Source organism: Doryrhamphus excisus, chromosome 4 (genome assembly GCF_030265055.1).
Source record: "Doryrhamphus excisus isolate RoL2022-K1 chromosome 4, RoL_Dexc_1.0, whole genome shotgun sequence".
NCBI lineage: Eukaryota > Metazoa > Chordata > Actinopteri > Syngnathiformes > Syngnathidae > Doryrhamphus > Doryrhamphus excisus.
Window position 1 is genome coordinate 22,555,018 of NC_080469.1, and position 16,783 is coordinate 22,571,800.

The 16,783-nt window shown below is 33.5% G+C and overlaps 1 protein-coding gene across 1 annotated transcript in view; it reads left to right on the forward strand.

Moving 5' to 3' along the window:
* Nucleotides 1-16,315, forward strand: part of rasef (RAS and EF-hand domain containing) — a 64,749-nt gene extending 48,434 nt beyond the window's left edge. The window contains exons 22-23 of the mRNA XM_058070267.1: nucleotides 12,479-12,575; nucleotides 12,670-16,315. The gene's annotated coding sequence lies outside the window, so the exon portion shown is untranslated. The remainder of the gene's footprint in view (nucleotides 1-12,478; nucleotides 12,576-12,669) is intronic.
* The last annotated feature ends 468 nt before the right edge of the window (nucleotides 16,316-16,783 follow it).

The window sequence follows — 16,783 nt, forward strand, 5'->3', positions numbered from 1 at the left end:
TGTCAAACTGCACAGCCAGAGGTCAGCAAAGGTCGCCATTGATTTGCATAGACAGATGGAGAGTCCTATTAGGGGTGTTCATGTGTGTGTGTGTGTCCTCCCACTTGCGCTCCCCCCGGTGCTGTTATGCGTCTGTGCAACCATTCTGTGTTACCATGGCGATGATGAACATGCATGATGGGGTCATGGCCCAGTGGGAAAGTTCACAAGTCACACAAGCGTGTGTGTGTGTGTGTGTGTGCAGTTGGTCCTTTTTGGATGATGAATATAATATAAATTTCGATGCTTGGATTCATTATTGAGTATATACCAATAGGGATGATGACTTTCAACATATTTTATATTACATTATATAATTTACATAATTATGTAAAAGTGACTAATTAAAGAGCCTTATTAAATAAGCAGGTGTCCAAACATGTGGAATTAAATAAAATTAAATAAAATTAAATTAATTTAGTGTTGTTTATTAATTTAATTTAAATTAAATTAAAATTAATTTGAATTAAATTAATAAACAACACTAAATTAATTCAAAAGTTTTCAAAAATTATTTTGGTGGTCTGTCATATTATTTTTTTATTACTTTTTGTTTAATTTGTGAATGCAATTTTTTCTTAATATTATGAATTTATTCTCAAATATTTAGTGTTGTTTATTAATTTAAATTTAAATTAAATTAATTTAGTGTTGTTTATTAATTTAATTTAAATTAATTTTAATTTAATTTAAATTAAATTAATAAACAACACTAAATTAATTTAATTTAATACTTTGATTTAATTTTGTATTTAATTTAATGATTAAATTAATTAAATTAAATTAATAAACACTAAATTCATTTAATTTAGTTTAATTTAATTTAAATTTTAATTAATAAACAACACTAAATATTTGAGAATAAATTCATAATAAGAAAAAATTGCATTCACAAATTAAACAAAAAAGTAATAAAAAATAATATGACAGACCACCAAAATAATTTTTGAAAACGTTTGGCATATTGGGTAGATAAAAAGTTACAATACTATGATAATAACGTCAAAATATGAGAATAGAGTCATAAAATTGTGAGGAAAAAATTAAAGTTGAAACAGTTGCAAGAAAATAAATAAATAAAATGACGGCCGTTTTTTTTTGTTTTTTTTCTTTTCATATAAAAACTTCTTTGCAAAGACGGCTAAGTTAATTTTCCCGCAAAGTCGCATTCCTGATTCATGAATGGAATATTTTCATCATGACAACAAAGAAAACCTGTTTACAACCATCTAAATATGTTTTTTTAACATTATTAGAGACCTCTGGAAATGAAATAACACCCCTATAGTCACCTTTACACTCGTATTACACAATATAGTAGACATTATAAGAGTGAATAAGCCATTTTAGACTCGTACTCATGTTGTGTTAAGATAAATGTGTTCCTATGGGGACCTGCTGCAAAAATAGCAAGTATCGGTCGTAATAACGCAGCGTTTGCGGTCAACCAAATGATAACATTCCAGTACAGAATGTGTGCGTTTTTATCAGGCGGAAATTTGCCGCCGTAAAGAAATGCAACGATTCAAATCTATTTCTCCGTTAGCGGCGTAGCATCCTGACAAGACAGCGTTTCCGCGTCAAGCTGCATTAGTCAACTTGTGAGCAAACAAACTCCCAGCATCCATCGCTCCCCTCTTCCTGAGGCCACAGCATCCTTTGCATCCCGCAGTAAATAAAGTCAAGCTGATGTGACTTGTGTGTGTGTGTGTGTATGTTTGTGTGTGTGTGTGTGTGTGTGTGTGTGTGAGAGAACGAGAGATGGAGAGAGATAAATGCTGCTGTCATGCTGTGCGGTGCGCTCTGTCACTTTGATAAATCTCACCGCCAGTTGATGACACCTGCTGACAGCACGCCGCAACGTGATTGGCTGGAACAGCTCCAGGTCAGGGGAGGGGGGGGGGATGCTAATGGCTTTGATGGACAACAAATTACACACACACATACACACACACTCATGGCGAAAAGGGGGGAAGAGAATAAATAGGTCACACGTGTTGTGTATACACACACTTAGTGTGTATTATTAGCAGGGCAATTAGCGCTAATGATCGCATCCCTGGCTCACCTGATTGGCCTAATTAAGGAGCTCATTAGCATCCACTTTCATGTAAGGGATTCTCGGTAAACAATTAGCCCGGAAAGTGTGATTTATCCGCATGAAAAACATGTTGATTAAACACGTTTTATTTGGGTTTTTTTTACCCGTGTGTACCACGCTTGTTTACCTTCATTTTTGGCAACTGCGGCATTTCCGTACGAGGTCGCTAAACCGCAATAAGATTTATTTGGGCATATTTCAAAACAAAATTGCAACATAACTTCCAATTCCCTTTCATTATTCTACAAATCATATTTAAAGGTGACATATTATAGTATTTTGCAACACTTTTACACACTAATGTGTTATCCTTTATACTGGAATTTAGACATTATAAAAAGCAAAGCCTACCAAGAATACTCAACAGTACGGGATAATGTCATTTTAGTTTGAAAGATATTTTAAGTAATATTTTTAAAGTTGTAATATCGTGAGAAACTAACAAAACAAAATACAATTTACATTTTTAGAAAATTGGTTTCGGGGAATAAGTTCTAATATTATGAGCTTAAAGTCATAATATTATAGAAGATAGTTGAAATAATATTCAAATAAAAAAAATAATTGGAAAAAACATGGAAAATAAATGCAATATAATAATTTTAATAGCATAGAAAAGCATTAAAATATTTTTTAATATGTATTTTTTTAAAGTTGTAATATTATTAAAAATGAACAAAACAAAATAAAATTGTAATTTTTTTAAAAGTTGGTTGGAGGAAAAAGTTGTAATATTATGGACTTAAGTCATAATATTTTTTTGGAAAAAAATTACAAGTTTAAATAATTGGGAAATTTAAAAAGAGAAATGTAACATGATGAGGAAAAATAATGGCATTGTTGTAGCATATTAAAAAAAATATGTATAATATTAAAAATAAACAAAACAAAATAAAATTGTAAATTTTTTTTAATTTGGTTGGAGGAAAAAGTTGTAATAATATGGACTTAAAGTCATAATATTGTTTTGGAAAAAAATTACAATTACAAGTTTAAATAATTGGGAAATTTAAAAAGAGAAATGTAACATGATGAGGAAAAATAATGTCATTGTTGTAGCATATTTAAAAAATATATATATATATGTATATATATATATATATATGTTGAAGTTGTTTTATTATGAGAAACAACCTCATAAAGTTGACATTTTTTTAAATTGCGTTGGGGAAAAAGTCATAATATTATGGGAATAAGTAAAAATATTAATTAGTCATAATTTTTTGAGGGGGAAAAAATTACAAGAAGAAAAGAAGAAAGTTGAAATAATTGGGAATTTTAAAAAGAGAAATATAACATGAAAAAAAGGAAAAATAACATCTTACTAGCATATTAAAAACATAAAAAAATTATATATTTTTTAAGTCATTTTATTATGAGAAACAAACTAAACCTACTAAAGTTGTCTTTTTTTTAAATTGCGTTAAAAAGTCATAATATTATGGGAATAAGTCAAAATATTAATTAAAGTCATAATTTTTTGAGGGAAAAAAATACAAGAAGAAAAGAAGAAAGTTGAAATAATTGGGAAATTTAAAAAGAGAAATATAACATGAAAAAAAGGAAAAATAATGTCATCTTAGTAGCATATTTAAAAAAAAATTTAAGTCATTTTATTATGAGAAACAAACTAAACCTACTAAAGTTGTCATTTTTTTATTGCGTTGGGAAAAAGTCATAAAAATATGATGGGATTAAAGTCATAATATCATTATTTTACTTATATAACTTCTTAGCATTTGTCCAAAATCCCTTGTGTATACTAGGGCACCTTTAAGTGTGTGTTTGTTGTCTTAAAAAAAAAATACATCTTCGCATTTAAATGTGTTTCTCTCTTCATGCTTCACATCTTTTCCTATCAGCTTCACTCTGACCACCTACTTCCTGCCTCTACTGTGGGTGTGGGTCTGTGTGTGTGTGTGTGTGTGTGTTGATCTGTCCATCTATCTGTCTGTTGCTATCTCGCCCTCTTTCCCTCCGTGTGTGTTATTGTGTGCCGAGGAGACAGTGATATATGATTCACTGCCGTCAGAGGACATCACATCATCGTGCACACACACACACACACACACACACACACACACGCGTATTCTCTCACAAACACTTACCAATACATGCAAACACACACACACACAGCGTGTGAGGCGATAAGGGAGTCTTTGAAGGTGGAAATTAGTTTTGGCGCCTGGCTGCTCCTGTCTTGCGGGTCATGTGACTAAATCCTCCGACATACGCTGATAAGACAGCTACTCCATGCACGTGTGTGTATGTGTATGTGTGTGTGTAACTACTATATGACTGTGCATGTAGTAAATATGGATGCATGCGTGTCTTCAGTCTCTCTCTGTAGCTAGGCGTGTAGCTAGTAGCTCATTGGTCTTAAAAATAATAATGAATTTAGACTTTTTTGGTTATATTTCTGAACACTTTACGTATTTTTACAATACAAATTCAGTGTAGCAACTTTTTGCATTTTTTTTACGGCTTTGAAATTGCATTGTGTTCTGCATCCTTGTGATGTATTAGAGCAATTTGACCGTCCATTGTGTTCCTTGTTCTGATTGGCTGTAAACCATTGTCAATCAATCTACTTCGAGCACCACTGTTAGGGATAGGCTCCAGCACCCCCGTGACTGAATTAATGAATGAATAATTTTAGTTCATTTTAGTTCATTTTAGTTCATTTTATGCATACTTCACTTATTATACTACAATCATTTTTGTTTGATAAAAACATCTTTAAAATATTGTGTACCCAGCTTCTTGCTCCAAAGTCAGCTGGGATAGGCTCCAGCACCCCTGTGAATGAATAAATGAATTATTTTATTTTATTTTATTTTATTCATACTTCACTTATTACACTACAATCATTTTTGTTTGATAAAAACATCTTTAAAATGTTGTGTACCCAGCTTCTTGCTCCAAGGTCAGCTGGGATAGGCTCCAGCACCCCCGCGAATGACTGAATGAATGAATTATTTTATTTTATTTTATTTTATTTTATTTTATTTTATTTTATTTTATTTTATTTTATTTTATTTTATTTTATTTTATTTTATTTTATTTTATTTTATTTTATTTTATTTTATTTTATTTTATTTTATTTTATTTTATGCATACTTCACTTATTATACTACAATCATATTTGTTTGATAAAAACATCTTTAAAATGTTGTGTACCCAGCTTCTTGCTCCAAAGTCAGCTGGGATAGGCTCCGGCACCCCCGCGAATGACTGAATTAATGAATGAATAATTTTATTTAATTTTATTCAATTTTATTTAATTTTATTTAATGTTATTTTATTTTATGCATACTTCACTTATTATACGACAATCATTTTTGTTTGATAAAAACATCTTTAAAATGTCGTGTACCCAGCCTCTTGCTCCAAAGTCAGCTGGAATAGGCTCCAGCACTCCTGCAATGAATGAATGAATGAATAATTTTATTTTATTTTATTTTATTTTATTTTATTTTATTTTATTTTATTTTATTTTATTTTATTTTATTTTATTTTATTTTATTTTATTTTATTTTATTTTATTTTATTTTATTTTATTTTATTTTATGCATACCTCACTTATTATACTACAATCATTTTTGTTTGATAAAAACATCTTTAAAATGTCATCTACCCAGCTTCTTGCTCCAAAGTCAGCTGGGATAGGCTCCATCAAGACCCGCCTGACCCAAACAGACCAGGTCCAACAAATAGTACCCGGTAGTACCTGCTCGTGCCGGTGGAAACGTCTTGATGACATATTTCCATAGAATAAATAAGCGTTGCAGCTCTCATTCACGCATACGCACACACACCTCCTTTTATGCATCCCGTTTATGCAGTGTGTGCCTCGTGTGGCATGCTAATTTGTGGCAGATAAACAGCATTTAACACACACACACGTACGCACACACACATAGAAAGTAATCAGGGGATTTACAATGTGTAGTTTGCAGGCTAATTGCTCTTCAGGTCCCTACGAGAGTGCTGCCAAAGCCATTAGCTGCTGCTACTCTCACTGTGTGTCTTCTGAAAATTAGTGCGCATGTAAATGTATGTGTGTGTGTGTGTGTGTGTTTGCTTGACATCAGTGTGAGTGCAGCCGTTAGCTTAGCAAGACTTTGGCTCCCCTCCAGGCTTGAAGAGCTAATTGGAATTAGAATAACATTCCTCAAAGGCTCGCTTGGTTTAGCGCTAACGACGGAAGGAGAAGTGTCTCAGAGAGGGAGTGCCCTAACGATCCACGCTAACAATGTTTGATTCACATTTTTAATGAGGGCTAATCACTCTACTGGAGAGGAAAAAAAAAAAAGGAGAGGAGGTGGAAATGGTAATTATCTTCTCTCTCAGCTCTGAGCCTCCGTCCAAATGGGAACGCTCCTGAGATTTTTTTCTCTTTGTTGCGGGGTGAAAAGAATTCGCATCCCCACTGTGCCGGATTAGTAAATAGTTGCATGAGTGAAAATGGTGTCATGCCCAGGGCACACCAGCATGTGGCGCTGTAAACAAACACGCAGAAGGAACCACATGATACAGTCACGCATGTGCATGTATGTCCGTCGTTGTGTTAACATTTTATTTTATTTTATGTCCATATGGTACTCATGATAATACAGTGTATTTTATTCTATACCTCTTTTAATTTACGAGGGTCGCGGGGGATGCTGGAGCCTATCCCAGCTGTCTTCGGGCACGAGGCGGGATTATTTTATTTTATTTTATGTCCATACGTTACTCATGATAATACAGTGTGTTTTATTTCATTTTATACCTCTTTTAATTTAATTTATTCATTCATTTTCTACCGCTTTTCCTCACGAGGGTCGCGGGGATGCTGGAGCCTATCCCAGCTGTCTTCGGGCACGAGGCGGGATTATTTTATTTTATGTCCATACGTTACTCATGATAATACAGTGTATTTTATTTCATTTTATACCTCTTTTAATTTAATTTATTCATTCATTTTCTACCACTTTTCCTCACGAGGGTCGCGGGGGTGCTGGAGCCTATCCCAGCTGTCTTCGGGCGAGAGGCGGGGTAATTTTATTTTATTTTATTATATTTTATGTCCATATGTTACTCATGATAATACAGTGAATTTAATTTTATTTTATACCTCTTTTAATTTAATTTGTTCATTCATTCATTGATTCATTTTCTACCGCTTTTCCTCACGAGGTTCGCGGGGATGCTGGAGCCTATCCCAGCTGTCTTCGGGCGAGAAGCGGGTTTATTTTATTTTATGTCTATACGTTACTCATTTAATTTAATTTATTCATTCATTCATTTTCTACCGCTTTTCCTAAATAATAATAAAATAAATAATAAAATAATAATATTTATTCATTCATTTTCTACCGCTTTTTCCTCACGAGGGTCGCGGGGGGTGCTGGAGCCTATCCCAGCTGTCTTCGGGCGAGAGGCGGGGTAATTTTATTGTATTTTATTCATACTCCACTTATTATAATAAATAAAATAGTTAATAATATTAATAAATAATAATAATACAAATAATAATAATAGAAATAATAATATAATAAATAAAATTTGTCATTTTAAGTGTTAACATCATGAGCCCTAATTTGATGGTTTTCTTTATTTATTGAATTTTATTTAATTGTATTTATATTTTATTAAATTTTATAGAATGTTTATAGAATTTTTATAGAATTTTTATAGAATTCATACTTGACTTATTATACTAAGGTGTGTACAGAATTTGTCATTTTATCACACCTGTAGATGCCAATTTGATTTAATATGATTTGATACTGTAGTTTTAAGGTGGATTCGGTGTAAAAAGTTGAGCCACTTCTTCAGACGGGAAGGAAATTTAACCTCTGAATCAACTTTTAGTGATGGAGAAGTAAAACTCCAGTATAAAACTCCAGCATCTTCCTGTGGACTAGATTAGCCAGAGGGACCATAAATAAGCCATTGACCTACTGAGACTCTCCACATGCATGCAGCCGACCCCTGCGGAGCTAATCCTTTACGATCAATACGCCATAAAACTCCTTTTAGATTTTTCACTCTGCCCAACTGAGCCGTGATCAATACAAGACAAAAAGCGGCAAAGCTCGGAAGAAAAGCCAGTGTGGATGGACGTGAGGGATGGAGCTCATCCAGCACTAGTCGAGTGTGAAACTGACAACCAATGAAGCTTGGCCTGTACTTACACACACACACACACACACATACTGTATGTGTATGGACGTGATGAGGGAGGGGGTGAAAATTGGCAAGGGAGGGTGAGTGATGGTGTCAGGAGAAGTGAGATGGAGGCTGATTACGGCCGGGGTTTGACAGAGGAAAAGGCCTGGGGGGGGGGGGGGGGGGTGATACGAACCCCTCCCACTCCTCCCACACATACACACACACACACACACATGATGGAGAAGTGTGAGACATGTTGTAACCTCCCAGTCTAACTCCACCCCCGCCTGCTCCATGCTACACTTTATCATAGCTTCCTCCCCCAAGTGAGGGGATTCTCCGCACCCTCGGAGCAGAAAATGGAGGCTAGTGGAGAGCGACAGGGTGGGGAGGTGTTAGAAGGGGGCGGGGGGGGGGGGGGGGGGGTGACATTTGTGGCGCCCCCTATGGCTTGTGGAGACTATATTTTTCCCAAGCGCTCTGGCTATTTTTCTAAAGAATGGATTCAGACAGTGATCCGATGAATAATAATAATAATAATCATAATAATTATTATTAATTCATTAATATCATTATTGTTATTATTGTTATTATTCATAATAATAATAATTATTATTTTTATTATTCAAACAAATAATATAATAAATAATATAACATAATATAACTTAAATAATATAACAAAGAAAAATAGAACTGTAAAGTTGACTATAGGGGTGTTATTTCATGTCTACCGGGCTCTAATAGTTGGGAAAAATTATTTAGAAAGTCGTTTTGAAATAATACATTTACTATTATATAATAATAATAAGCATAATAATAATAATAATTACTATTATATAATTATTATTATAATTATTATTATTATCCAATAATATTATTATATTATCCAATAATAATAAGAATAATAATTATTATTATATTATTGTTATTATTATTAGTAGTATTATAAAGTTGACTATAGGGGTGTTATTTCATGTCCACCGGGCTCTAATAGTGGGAAAAATATTTAGAAAGTTGTTTTGAAATAATACATTTAATATTATATAATAATAATAAGCATAATAATAATAATAATAATAATAATAATCATAAATATTATTATTATCCAATAAGAATAATTAAGAATACATAAATAAGAATAATTATTATTATTATATTATTGTTATTATTATTAGTATTATAAAGTTGACTATAGGGTTGTTATTTTATGTCTACTGGGCTCTAATAGTGGGGAATAGTAATAATAAGCATCGTCATCATAATAATAATAATAATTATTATTAACCAATAATAATAAGAATAATATTATATTATTCTTATTATTATTATTAGTATTATATTAAATGTAATATTTTCAAAACGACTTTCTAAATATTTATTTCCCCACTATTAGAGCCCGGTAGACATGAAATAACACCCCTATAGTCAACTTTACAGTTCTATTCTTCTTTGTTTACACCACATTGTGCAACACTGCAGGGACACAAGAGATGGCCCGAGTATGCTACCGCGCTAACTAGTTAGCGCCTAAGAAAGGGCTAGAGTGGGGCAGAAGGACAAATTAAGACGCTAAAAAACGTACCACTTCCACGCAGAATCGGAGTAGAACTTTGTTTTCACGTTATCATGTGGTTCAGATAGAACTGGTTGCTTGCTGGTAGACACACTACCTTCTGATAAACTAGATTTTTGCCTTATTTTGCATCATTTTCCTATTTCCACCCAATACTGTATCTCGGAAACTAGCCAATCTGCACTTAAGTGACCCAAGCCAAGAAAAATGTTACTACTTTCACTCACATTTAGCTTGTAGACCTGCGGTAATATGATCAATTTCATGCACAAATGAAGTTGAGCCAAGCAGATGTTCAGCAATACCTATAAAACGCCACTAGGTGGTGGCGTGTTTGTTCAAAGTTACCAGGAAAAAAATGCAAAAAAAAATCAATACTTTTCCAAAATATACTAGCTAATTAAAATTGACTTTAACATACTTAACGTTACAGTACTATTATTAAGATGACCAATAGAAACAAAGTTTCAATAATCAATGAAATAAAATAGTTTTATCAGACCGGAGGGATTATGGAAATCAGGTTGTGATCTGTGAGGCGCTAATCCTCGCCGCAGTGAACAATCCCATAAAAAGTGTTAGCGGGATTAAGCAGCAGATTAGCCACGTAGCCACGCACATATTTCAACCATCAAAACCTCAGGACAGGAAATAGGGACTCTGGCGGGGTTTGGGAGGGTACGTTGTTAGCAATTTGCTTTGGTGTAATCATGTACACTATACAGGAAGTGGTGTGTGTGTGTGTGTGTGTGTAGACATCAGTGATGAGTCGGAGGTTAGAAAAGAGTACAATTTCTTCCACATTTTTTTACTTTGAGGTTTGTTTTTTTTTATTTTGATTTTGACTGATCTTTCAAGGCACATAGATTATTATTTTCCTGCACTATATAGACATGGTATACACCAAAAGAAAGACTTGACTCTCATCTTTCATCAGGAAAAAAATGTTTCTACTTTTTTTTCATACTCTAGTAATCAGCAGGAGAACATAGGTACGTTTTTTACCGTTAACCCAAAAAAAACTGGGCTTTTTGTGAAAAAATAAAGGCAAAATTTCCATGTTGTTTGATATAAAAAATAAACGTTTATTTACAAATATAACACCATCAACTATTACAGTTTGTTTTCACATTTGCTACTGAAATGTGTGTCTTAAAATTTACGTTCAAATTCCCCTTCAATGCGTAACACTTTTCACTTCCTGGTTGCTGTACTGAGCTCTTTTAGTCTGATAAAATGCACTTTGTTCGGCTTAAAAAATGTTTACAAGTTACAAAATGTACTTTATATATCATAGTTTATTTTGTCATTTAGATTTTTTTACATATATATTTTTAAAATTAATTAGTACATTATTTTTATATCATGAATTGATTCATTTAAAATAGTATTTATGTATTTTTGTATTATCTCAGGCTAGAGGAAAACAGCAATACTCTCTTCCTGTCTGATATACTTATATGTATATATACAATACACACTGAGTGTGAATGGTTGTTTGTCTATATGTGCCCTGTGATTGGCTGGCCACCAGTCCAAGACAGCTGGGATAGGCTCCAGCACCCCCGTGACCCTTGCGTATTGTGTGCTTTATACAATCAAATAGCGCCTGACTTGACTTTTTGATAATTTAGACTGATTTTTCAAGGCACACAGATTATTATGTTCTTGGGGTATATAGACATGGTATACACCAAAAGAAAGATTTGACTCTCATCTTTCATCTGGACAAAACTGTTTGTTTATACTTTTTTCTGTACTCTAGTAATCAGCAGGAGAACATAGGTAAGTTTTCTTAACAAAAAACAGATAAAATAAAATAAAATTACCCCGCCTCTCACCCGAAGACAGCTGGGATAGGCTCCAGCAACCCCCGCGACCCTCGTGAGGATCAGCAGTAGAAAATGAATGAATGAACAAAACACGCTATATTACAAAATAAGCAAAAACCACAAATATAATGCATTCAGAAGTCACGTTCAAAGTTGGTGTAGTATTCAACACTGGTCACTAGGGGTCAGTAATGTTACTGTAACTGTATTTAGTCTGATTACTATATCTACTATTTTGAATCATAAGAGTGTAAAGGTGACTATAGGGTTGCTATTTGATGTCCAGAGGGCTCTAATCATGTTAAACGGGTTTTCTATGATACAACTATGAAAATTAATGCTGTTTTCGGGCAAGAGGCGTTTTACACCCTGGACTGGTGGCCAGCCAATCACAGGGCACATATAGACAAACAACCATTCACACTCACATTCATACCTATGGACAATTTGGAGTCGCTAATTAACCTAGCATGTTTTTGGCGTGTGGGAGGAAACCGGAGTACCCGGAGAAAACCCACGCATGCACGGGGAATGCAGGGTGGAATTGAACTCGGGTTTCCTAGCTGTGAGGCCTGCCTGCTAACCACTCGACCACCGTGCAGCCCCAACTATGAAAATATTCCATTTAATGAACCAATTAACCGCGATAAAGGAGGGATTGAACTTGTTAAACTCCTTTGATATGATTGCCAGCTTTACAGATGCCACAGTAGAAGCAGTAGAAAATGCGACTGCTGCGACTTAACCAAGGCGTTCTTTGTTAATGAAACGCAGGATGTTGTTTGAGCGGGATGCGGCGTCTTACCAGAAGTGACAGTCAGCCTCAGGTGAAGATGTTAAAGATGGAAAAAGCCTCAGTGACACACATACGGTACACACACACACACACACACACACACCTTTATCTCCAGCCTATTGAATAACTCTGTGATGCTTTCCATATTCCATGCGAGGGATTATTACAGCTTACCCACAATCCCCAGCAGCTGATTATCCTCCGTGTTGACAGGACAGAGTTGCGCTATCGGCGTGGTGCAGCAGCCTCAGCTGTGTGTGTGTGTGTGTGTGTGTGTGTGTGTGTGTGCAGTACTGTATGTTAATGCTAGTGGTGCTCCAGCAGGCAGGTGTTTGCAGTTGATACCTGCAGCTCCAGCCGGGCTGATCACCTCAGCGTGGTAGCTCACCTTGGGAGGGAGACAGCACACAAAGCTCATTAGCACACACACACACACACACACACACACATAGACAGGTGCACAGCACAGTTGGCTACCTGCGGGAGTTTTGAGGATACAAACATGCTCGAAGAAAAATAGACACACACAAAAAAAAGCAGAAAAGCACACAACTTTAACCCTTCCTTCCTGGGACTCACACACTGTGGATATAAAAAGTCAAAAAGTCTTATATAGATGTAGTACATATATGATATTCTCACTGAAAAAAATATTAAAGAATTTTTTTTATAGCCTATAATATATATACAATTTAATGGGGTAAAATATGTAGAATAAATGGTAATGGTAATGGTTTACTTTCATTTGAACATGCATCAGATTACAATTGAATGCATCACATAATCAGTTCCCAGTTCCACATGTCCAAAAGGAGTAGGAAGAAGCAAAGCTTATTAAATCCTACCCCTCCATCTGGTACTTTTACAATCAGTAACTGTTACATTTGTTCACTTCCTGCTTTCCTAATATAATTTTTTATAATAATATTTTTATTTATGTTTGATGTTATTATTTGTATTTATTTGTATTTATGTTTAATTTTTTAATTTATTTTTATTTATTTTTATGTATTTATTTTTATTTTTGTCAGGTGAGATCAGCTGAGGTGATATGACCATACAATGACATAATTGGTACCATAGTACATTTAAAATACATAGTACATTTATTACCATAGTAACACTTTCCCCCTGATTGTTATTGTTTTTCTACCCAAATATTTGAAATTCCTTGTGTAGTTTTTGTCATTTTTCTTTCTTTATTCCCATAATATCATTTTCCAAAAATGATGACTTCATTATAGTTTGTTCGTCATGTTATGACTTGTTAAAAAAAACAAAACAATTTTCTTCAATATTTCAACTTATTGCTAAGTTTTTTGGAGCTTATCCCCCCCCCCCAGTTTTTTTTCCTCATTAGAATATGACTTTTTTCTTATATTTTATATTTTTTCTTTTATATATTTTATAAAATTAAATATTTTATATTATATCTTGACTCTGTTCTCGTATAATTAGAACATTTTTTTTCTATTTCTGCTCTTTTTTATTTAATCTATTTCAACTTTTGTCTTGTAAATTGTATTCTAGGGATTATGACTTTATTGCCATAATATTTTGACTTTATTCTTGTGATATTAGCATTTTTAACACAGGCTAATTATCTCAAAATTAAAGATTTTTTTTCTTTTACTGTAATGTTATGACTTTAAAAACTTAACTTTGTTCTTTGCTTTTTTTTTTACCCATTTTTTCTGTTTATTTTTTTATTTTGTATAACTAAGTTATTTTGTTTCTCATAATATGACTTTACAAAGATAAAAATTTTCAATTCATTTTTCAATTCTATGCTTCTAAAATGACATTATTTTTCCTGATCATACTTTTTTTAAATTTCCAACTAGTTCACTTTTTTTTAATTATAACTATATATATATATATTTTTAATTCTTCTTCCCCAACCAAAGGTTACAATTTTTGCTGTGATTGCTTCTCATCATATTACAACTATTAAAAAACAACACTTTTTCTTAATATTGCCACTTTATGCTTCTATAATAACACATTTTTCTCCTCACAATATTTTGACTTTATTTTTGTAAAACGACAGCAGATTTTTAATTTTTTTTTTAAATAGTTTTGTTTTAAATGTTCTTGTTTCTAGTCGAAGCATGGTTGATTTCTTTTTTTGTTAAAATATCATTTAAAACATGAGGCGTACAACTGTAAAGCTTTTATAATGGTGGCAGTTTGACCCCGTAACTGACTATTTCCATACATTTCTTATGTAGAAATTGAATCGAAGTCAAGAAGGCATAAAAAACAGGAAGTGATGCTGGCAGCTATATAATTCCTTTTCATTTGTCCGTTTAGCTTTAATCCATTTTTACACCACTTTTAAGTCTTAAATTTAAACTGTAAAAGCAATAGAAGAGCATAAAAAAGACAGAAGTCCAAGTGCACCCACACAAGTAAGTCCACCATTTTTTTTTTTTTTTGTGTGGTGCTGAAATAAATAGGATTAGGGATTTGGGAGATTTAGAAGGGAATAATCCGTTAGTGTATCGGAGAGAAGCAGCACAGATGATCAAAAGAGAATGCTGTCATTCAGGGCTGCCCCATTCTCATCTTCAAATGACATTGTCTCCATTTTTTTTCTCCAAGGATCAGCTTTCATTTTTTTTTTTTTTTTGTCACCGCTGCTGCTGTAATTGCCTCCTAATCACCTCATATTTGTGTGTGTGTGTGTGTGTGGAGAATTAAACATTCACAGTAATTAATCAGATTTACAGTTTACATGAGAGAGAGAGAGCTAGTCTGTTTGTTGTGGGTGTTAGTATTCAATAGCGGATTGGACTTGGTTATTTAACACATATAAACACACACACACACTGGATTTGAACAGCTGCTGTGTTTTTTGGTATTATCTACACGCGTCATATCCAAACCATGACTGTATACGCCAATAAACACACATAATAATAAGAAAAAAAACATATCTTGATAAATGAGCTGCATTGTGTTATGTTGCGGAAAGAGCAATAATGGCTGTTTTGGTGCTTGATTAGAAAAACAGCACTTTTTTGTGCATTATAAAGATATAAAAATAGATAAAAAAAGACAGCTCATTACTGCACGTGGGATGGGAATGGGACACACCCATGCCACCTACAAAGAAAGCAATTAAAGCACCTTCAAAAACCTTCAAAAATGTATAAAAACCACACACCAGGAGGTTGCCTACTGCCATAGCTGTTCATGTTGTTCATGTTAGATCCTCTGAAAAAATAAAAAAATATTTATGTATATATTTTTTTATTTTTTTATTTATTTCCATTTATATTTATTTTTATACTTTTATTTTTATACTTTTATTTTTATACTTTTATTTATTTATTTATTTTTTATTTTGGCAGTTTTGGTCCTCCATACCACCGGGGGTGCAAATAACTATTATTTTTTTAATAAAAAAATATATACATAAATATTTTTTAATAAAAATATATATACATAAATATTTTTTTATTTTTGTTTTTATTTCCATTTATATTTATTTTTTTGTATTTAATTTTTTGATTTTTTTTTTTCATTTTTGTTTTTATTTTCACTTGTATTTATTTATTATTTTGGCAGTTTTGGTCCTCAAAATGCAGAAGGAAAAACTATTCAAATGAGGGGGCGGTCCTAAGTGTGTCTTGGGTTGAACTGTTCGCCTATTGGTTGATCGACATGTGAGTGCGAAAATCGACTAGGTATGCCTGCAAACAGCCACAGCAAGAGGAAGTCACCACACCACTCTCAATGGCGGTAAATATGGCTGCAATCTCCAGGGATCTCCGTTTGCTAGAAGATATTGTCCCGGTAAATGTATACATTTCTCCCTGTATACTTCCTCTTGCTGTGGCCGTTTGCCGGCATACCTAGTCGATTTTCGCACTCACATGTCGATCAACCAATAGGCGAACAGTTCAACCCAAGACACACTTAGGACCGCCCCCTCATTTGAATAGTTTTATAGTGTTATATAATGTATACAGGGCTCTAATAACATTTAAATACGTATATTTAGAAATTGGTCGAGTGGTTAGCGCACAGACCTCACCGCTAGGAGACCAGGGTTCAATTCCACCCTCGGCCATCTCTGTGTGGAGTTTGCATGTTCTCCCTGTGCATGCGTGGGTTTGAGTCCGGTTTCCTCCCACATTCCAAAAACAGGTTAATTGGTGACTCCAAATTGTCCATAGGTATGAATGTGAGTGTGAATGGTTGTTTGTCTATATGTGCCCTGTGATTGGCTGGCCACCAGTCCAGGGTGTACCCTGCCTCTCACCTGAAGACAGCTC